The sequence below is a fragment of the Epinephelus lanceolatus genome, chromosome 3, assembly GCF_041903045.1.
Source record: "Epinephelus lanceolatus isolate andai-2023 chromosome 3, ASM4190304v1, whole genome shotgun sequence".
Taxonomy (NCBI): domain Eukaryota; kingdom Metazoa; phylum Chordata; class Actinopteri; order Perciformes; family Serranidae; genus Epinephelus; species Epinephelus lanceolatus.
Genome location: NC_135736.1, coordinates 20773962 through 20782119, shown reverse-complemented (window position 1 = coordinate 20782119; position 8158 = coordinate 20773962). Strand labels below are relative to the sequence as shown.

The following is an 8158-nucleotide window of genomic DNA, read 5'->3' as shown; positions in this document are numbered from 1 at the left end:
CAGTGAGTGAGCGTGTGAAGCAGATGATCTGTGATGCTTACCTGCACATTTTTTTGCTGCCTGTCTATCTTTGTGCAGTAAACGGTCAGGAAACGCAGCAAAATCCCCCACTGAGCTGCACGACTAAATAATTCATGAGGTGTGACTCTCAGAAGAGGTGGAAAATGCCCTAAGAGAAGCAAAGAGGGAGGGAGGGAGAGAGTGAGGGGGGAAAAGATGAAGAGAGAGAAAAAGGAGGAGGAGGAGGATGGAGGTAGCATGGTGGGTGGGATGGGGATTGGGTCAGGGAACAGGAGGGGTGGGGCAGCACATGGGGAGCAGTAACAAGACAGAAAGGATGGTGCCTCACAGGATGCATGGGTGATGGAGAGACAAGGAGAGGAGCTTGATTGTGAGTGTGAGAGGTGAGAGGCAGGTGTAAGTGAAAGAATGAAAAAGTGAAACGGAGCTGACAGTGAAGCAGATTTTTTTTGCAGTGATGTAAGAAGTGAGCAGAAGGTGAGAAGAGGGATGAAGATTTCTCTTCTTCATCCAGGGTTAATCACAATGAGGTGAAGCATCTAAACAGCTGCAGTTTTTCTGATGGATTTGATACAATTAAAGCTACATCTGAAGGATTTGGTGCACAAACACACACTTTACAGATTTAGCTTTAATTTGCATTGCTGCCACAAGCATCCCTGATTCAAACTTGATCTGAAAAATCCCTTTTATCACCAGTTGTGTCACAAACCTTGGATTTGGAAGTGCTTCTGTGAGGTTAGTTTGCCACCAAATTATCTGAAATCCATCTGTCTGTTACATTAACTCACTCAAAGCTTCAGGATCAAGTTATTTCTGGTTAGCTTCTATCCTGTCATTCCTTATCTTGCAGAGGCTGCTCATATTTTTTGTGCCCTATGTGAGGTGGTTCGCGTGTGTTTGTGTGTGTGTGCGGTGGTGCACGAATGCATTTTAGAGTCTTTTGCCCATCCAAGCAGAATAATGGGTGTGAAGGCAGAGCTGTGGCACAAGAGATCTCCATTTTGAGGGGGATAAAATGCGGTGAGCCTGCATTATTCAGCACTGACCTAACAGAAAGGCTGGATCCTGCACGCAGTTGTCGGCTCTGCCGAGCCTGGTGGATAGGCGGTGGCAGCCGTATGGAAGCAAGCTTGTTCAGTTCCTCCAGAACAGCTGGGAGAAAAGTCTGAGTGAGTAAATGACATACACTCTTTATTTTGCCATAGTGCCCTTAAGCAAGTCATTTAATCCCGATCATGCTGAAAGGCAGCTGCTGCAGAAACCATCAATACTTAAGTCTGAGGAGGTTTTGAGGAGTTACACTGCAAAAAGCATCTGTCCAAACAGGTCTTTTGGTGTATAATACTCAGCCATCAAGTTTTCTACAACTAACTCATCTTAGCGCGTTAAAAGAATAGTTTGACTTGTTTGCTTTCATGGGAGTTAGATAAGAATATCACTGCTTTCAGACATGACAGTCAAATCAGTCATCTCACCTAACCAGAGGTGTCACAAATTTGATGACTGAATTTGAAACTCGACTTGGATTTTAACACCAATGACTTGTGACTCTACTTGGACTTGAGCCTTTTGACTTGAAATTACTTAACACCTTTCCCCAAGTCCAAAGATATAAATGTATGTTATTTAAAAAGTGTGCAAAGGAATTAATTAGTTTCCCTTTATTTCCCGAATCAACTATTATTATTAATTTAAGAACATAGAATTTTAACAAAATAAGGGATCTAGTTTTACAGTTTGCCTTCAAATATTCAGTAAAAACTAAACAAAAATGATCTCTCATTTCTTTAGTTTGTGAACAACAACAGTAACTCAGTGAGATTCAGATTCTGTATACAATATTAACAGTTCAACAAAATAAAATCTACCACTAATTACACTTTTGAACAGCTCCCAAATACAAAACAATTTACCCTGGGATCTATATATATATATATATATATATATATCAACAGGTGATGTCCTTCTTTTAGTAAAATCCTCAATGACTAAGGTTTTTTTTTCCACCTGGACCTTTAGGCTCTGCCATTTCTCCTCTAATCATCACACTGTAACCTGTGACAGGCTGTTATGCTACCATAAGTATCGCACATTCACATATATGTAGTTTTTTGTCGAGCCGCGAGCGTCATGTAGGTTTACATTTTGACAAAATCACTTGACGACACCGACTCACGTGAGCACACACAGAGAGAGGAGAGGGAGAGATGCTGTGCTGCTGCCAGAGGAGCTGGTGAATGAGTTCCCTCTGAGCGGTAACTCCCTGAAAGAGTCTGAGAAGTCCGGGGCTGTTCATAAAACATTCAGGACGCCACAGTTTGTTTTGTTCCACACTACTGAAGCTGCTCCTCTTTCTGGAACCACCGCAGAGTCAGTAATAATACCGCTTTCATCCATGCTTGTTGTTGCCTTGGGTAACAGTATGATGTCAATATGTCAAAAAGTCGAAATATCACGAGTGTTACGCTATGAACTTGTCAGATGATATTAAAGATTATACCAGTATTATTGTAAACGAGATGATATGGCACACCCTTAGTCCGTATGTCCTCAGAAGACTACATCCTAATTAACAACATCTTCGCTTGTTACTGTTGCTAAAATTCATCAAATTTGTGTGTCATATCAAACTACAAAAGTTATTAAACATTAACATCCAACTTTCAACCACAGCAAACAAGTTAAGAATAAGCAAAGATATGTATAAGGTGCAGCAAACCAAAACTGTATTGTCCTCATATATGTGGATGCAGGTTAGCAGGAGGCTAAAGCTATATGTGGCTAATGAAGCTTTGGTTAACCTGTATTATTGTCTTACTTATAAAGTTTCTTGCCCCATATGACCACATTTTAGGGATTTGCTGTTGCACTCCCAGAACTTGGTGAGTACAATAATACTATAAACACAAAATATAGCCAAAACTGTGTGCTATAAAAAAAAAAGAAAAGAAATTAATGTTAATATTGCATGCATTTGCAGAGTACCAGGATGTGTGTGTCAATACAAACCCCAGAAATTGTTTGATGCAAGGATTAAGCAGTTACGTTGCTATACTGTATAAAAATCAGTGGATATTTAGTTTGTCACATTGTCACAACTGGGAGATTTCCTCATTATCGGGACAGGACTTTATCCATATGTACATCTGTTACCAAACATGTGGAGGGGTGTTCATGATCTTAATGATCTTATCTTAAAACTGTCCTTTTATATTAACTGATTCAGTTGGAGTTGTTTTGACGTTCAGCACAGCCTCTCCTCTCTCTGCTTGCTATAACTCTCTGTTCCCTCCCACGCACTTTCTGCCAGTAGATCTAACCAGGCACTTAAGCAGGCCCCCCACTGCAGGTCCTTCCCAACACAACGTTGTGCACCACATTTTCTTTATCACTATAAATAATGCAGGCCCCATCTAAAACTAATAAGGCAGCACGGCCTGGTGGGCCGACATAACAGACTCAAACCAAGAAACACGCAGAGTCCTATTGGATCGTTTTTATTCAACTCAGTATTCCATGCAACCAAAACCGTGCGTCTCCACATCACATATTACATCACGATTATTGCTGTTATTCTAATTCATTGTGGGCTGTTGTTGAGCCACATGGTGTTATTACAAAGTGAAGCTTTATGTAAGAGACAATTCACTGCATGACTGTCCTTTGTTCTCCGCAATCCAAACCTCTTCAGATAGCTCCTCTACCAAATTAGCCTTCTCTGCGGTCCAATGAGCATGTCTAAAGATTCACACACACACACACACACACACACACACACACACACACATACTGACTGACAGCTGCTGTGAGGGTAAGATAAAGAGGTGGCCTCCAATTTGCTAAAGGTCAGAGCCCCGGTGCTTAAAGCCTGAATCAATAATTACAATTTGTAACCAATGGCAACAGAAATATTTTAGAGACACATTAGATAATTTTATAGTTTGCATGTTGTTGTCTGTTGTTTTTGTTCCGATATTCAGGCAGTTAATTTCCTCTTAGTGTACGTGTATGGATACAAAAGACTATAAGAAGACCTAAAGAAGGAGAAATGGTTGTATTATTAGCTCTTTCCATCCATCCCCTCATAAATTAGAATATCTTATCGAGGGATACACACCTCTCCCTCCCAGCGTGTGTCTCATTGGCAGGAATCTCCTCCGAGGATGCCCGGGACAATAGGCTGGCTGATGGAAAGATCCACGTCTCGCACATAGAGAGCTTCGGTATATTCCTGAAATCTGTCAGTGTGGACATGAACTAAATCCTGATTTGCTCTGTAAGCCAAAGTGTTCAGGAGCACCTTTTCACCATAGGTTATTAGGTCATTTGTCGGAAAAAGGACGCATCGATTTTAATCATGGAGGTGAGGGACTTAGGCTACTGTGAGGCCAAAACGTCATCAATCATTCTCTGGCACGAAACAACATAGATACATACATCTAAAATGATGAACAGGCAAATGCACAAACAAACCTGTTCATGGTAAAGCAATGCTCTTTGTTCTCCTTGGGCTGTGTGTGTGTGTGTGTGTGTGTGTGTGTGTGTGTGTGTCATTCAGAAAATAAGGGATGGGGGTGGACCAGGTTTTCCTTTGTTACCACCATTTGATGTCACCAGGAGGGGAGGGTGGACAGGATGATGGGAACGTCCTTGGGGACTGACCAACCTATGGAAACACAACAACAGACAGACGTGTGGTGGCACATGAAAAGACAGAAACACACAGATTTCACACACAAATGTGCCAAAATGCACACATGTTTACATCTACTCAGACAGCACCAGTCTACATTTCAGTTTCAATTTCAGACAAGAGACTTGCGACGTCATAATAAACCATTAAAAACACATCTCCGGAAGGGATTGAACATTTCAAATCTTTGTTTTGCTGTCTTTTGCAGCTTTAACTAGAAATACAGTAATCAGTGATGGCTGAAGAATATAAATAGATTTGTTGTGGCGATCATTCCTTCTAATTTCCACCAGGTCCACAGCTTCACTTTACTCGTTTGGAGATTAAATGTTTTACGCCACAAATAGATACACAAAGATAATTTACTTGTTGAGAAGAGATAGGAAAGGAAATTTAGATTCAGATTATCCCGTTTGATCTTGAAAAGCAGTTTCAGACAGAAGAAAGTTCGCTGGGGAATAAAATTAAATATTAATAGAATTTTTAGGGATATCTAAAATTGCCCTCAGAGTGTAAATCAGAGAAACTAGTTTGCTGCTTATTTTATATGTGTCTCTAATGGAGTTTGACTGTAATGTCAATTTATATGTACAGTAAAAGGACTGCAAATTATTCATTGTAATTAACATGGCATTTCCATCTCCCCGAGCAATAACGGGATGTCTTCACCCTGAGAGAGCCTGTAATTATGCTATTTGATGAGAAAAGGCCTGCGTGTCAAACACCAGCCTCAGAGTCAATTAGATAATAGTCTCATCCATACATTTGTAGGCTCTCTCCACGTCTCAAAATAAAGCTGAAACATGACGTTTAAAGGAACAGTTCATCCCCAAAATCAAAGAAACATATTTTTCCTCTTACCTGTAGTGCTATTTATCAGTCGAGATTGTTTTTGTGCAAGCTGCAGAGTGTTGGAGATATTGGCCATAGAGATGTCTGCCTTCTCATCAACATAAGGGAACTAGATGGCACTCACCTTGTGGTGCTCAAAAGAATAAATTTTAAAAATTCATTTTCTGTAACCACTTATCCTGCAGGGGGCTGTGGGGGGGCTGGAGCATATCCCAAGGAGGCAGGGTAGCTACACCCTGGACAGGTCACCAGACTATCACGAGGCTGACACACAGAGACAGTCACCAGCTCACACTGACACCTGCAGCCAATTTAGAGTACCCAAGGAAAACCTACACTAACACAGGGAGAACATGCAAACTCCACACGGAGGTGCTCCCCACTCTGGGGTTCAAGCACCCCACCCTGGGTTTGAACCATGAACCCTCTTGCTGTGAGGCGACAATGCCAGCCACTGCATCACCTATCACATGTGAAAAACAGCAATGTCTCTTTCCAGAAACTATGACCCGGTTACGAAAGCAGCTGGTCTTGTGCACTGTTTATTTTCCAACCAAAGGTAATTCACCCAAAATTCATAATCAAATTCATAATCCACATATTTTGGCAGGCTGCGATCATATGACCAGTTCACTGACAGAAGTAAATAAGGTAGTGGTCCTGGTCCAGTTAGGGGGCGGGTTGTGGTGATGGATGGGTCAGAAGACACAGGACTTTCCCCCAGGAGACCAATGTTTATAACCCTGTGATCTCTGAGTCATTTTAAGGGACATCCTCACCATGTTGTTTTCCAAACCCAACCACAGTAACATTACTTGCCTAAGCATAACCACCATATAACCAGCTAAGGACCTAACATCAGTCACAGGGCGCTAATTTTGTAGGATCATAGGAACTGCTGTAAGGATCTGTTAACTCTAGATAATCCACAGACCTTGTTGTGAGCAGTTTCATGTAGGAACTATTTTCTTTATACCAAACTATACCCATCAACTTTGTCACCTTGTAGAAGGAAGTATACATCTACTGCTAGCTCACCTAGCACCACTGAGCTAGCTAACATTACAGCTGAGCCAAGAAGGACGCCATTAATGTTTGCATCTCACACTGTCACATGCATGAGCCTCTTGTTCATGTGTAGATGCACTGTTCTTCTGCACAGTGATATGTTTGGTAAGTGAAGTTTGGTAGAGGGAAAATAGTTCCTACATGAAACTGCTGACAACAAGGTCTGTGGATTTTCTTGAGTAACTGTATCATGATTTCTGGAAAGAGACATCGCTGTTGCACAAGTTGAGTGCCATCTAGTTCCATTATACTGGAGAGAAGGCGGACATCTTTACAGTAAATACCGCCAACACTCTGCAACTCACACTCAAACAATCTAGTTTAATAAACAGCACTACAGGTAAGAAGTAAAATATGAATTTTGATTTGGGGGTGAACTGTCCCTTTAACTACAATTCCACAGTGAACACATTGCCGGAAAACCAAAACACTAACAGATTAACCTATGAACAGGCCTAAAGGTGGATAAATCCAGTCATAAGGGATCTATGACCTCTCAGTCTGCTCCAAAGCTGACTGTACAAGCCTCTAAACTGCTTTTTAATTAATAGCTGATCCTGCTCCATTGATCTGCTCTCTAATCATGAGGGTTAGCTTGCTATGGATCAGCTGCCCTTGTAATACACACAACCACAAAACTACCTGCATAGCTCTCAAACCACTCAGCCGGACGTTTTACTGTATTCACTTCATTATGGGAGGTAAATATTTTAACGGGTTACCAGCCAGAATGGTTGTCTGAATGAGTCTTGGGCCCACGGGCTCAGAATTAGTTGACGTTTTTAATTACGGTCACGCCAAGATAATGGAATGCTTTGGTGTTCTCTGCCCGATCAATAGACGTTAATGTGTGTACAGTGACACAGTATATCAGCCTCTGGGCGGGCTGCCAGCAGGTGGGGAATGACTCCAGTCAGCACTTTGGGAGATGGGAGAGGAGAAGGAGGAAAGGGAGGGAGGCACAAACACTCACATGCATGCTGTATAAGTCTGGAGATGGGATGCCTTGACATTGTGTGTATTTGCTGTGTTGGTGTAGTGCAGTAAAGAGGGCGGAGCCACGGGTGCAGAAGTTCCTCGCATCATGGATTTGAGAGCTGTATCTGATGGGTCTGCAAACTGCTGCGCTGCAGTGTGACGTGAGACGTATCAGAGAAGAAGACAGAGGTGGACAAAAGGAGGAGGGAGGACGTAGGAGTGCAAAAACATGAATGAACTCAAAGATTAAAGAGTTTTTGTATGGACAAAGTTGAATGAATTCTCTTTTGTGTGTGTGTGTTTCTTGCAAAGTACATCTACAGCCACCGGTTGGTCTTCTATTCGGCTGTCTGCACCACCCAGCTGTAGATACTGGATCGTCCATGATGGATGTTCAAACGTTCCTTCACACATAATGCAGATAGTGTGTCAATCCTGTGACACTGCGCATGCGATTAGTAAAACAAATGGGGTGTGTCGACCATAAAAAACATTGCCGCAGTTTGTCCATGGCCCGAAACACCACACCTGTGCTGCACTGCC

General features: G+C 42.0%; 1 long non-coding RNA gene across 1 annotated transcript; it reads left to right on the top strand.

Moving 5' to 3' along the window:
* The first annotated feature begins 313 nt into the window (after positions 1-313).
* On the top strand, positions 314-7885 carry LOC144462454 (uncharacterized). Its single transcript, XR_013490753.1, has 2 exons — positions 314-1193; positions 7677-7885. It is a non-coding gene; the product is annotated as an uncharacterized LOC144462454 (long non-coding RNA).
* Positions 7886-8158: the final 273 nt, after the last annotated feature.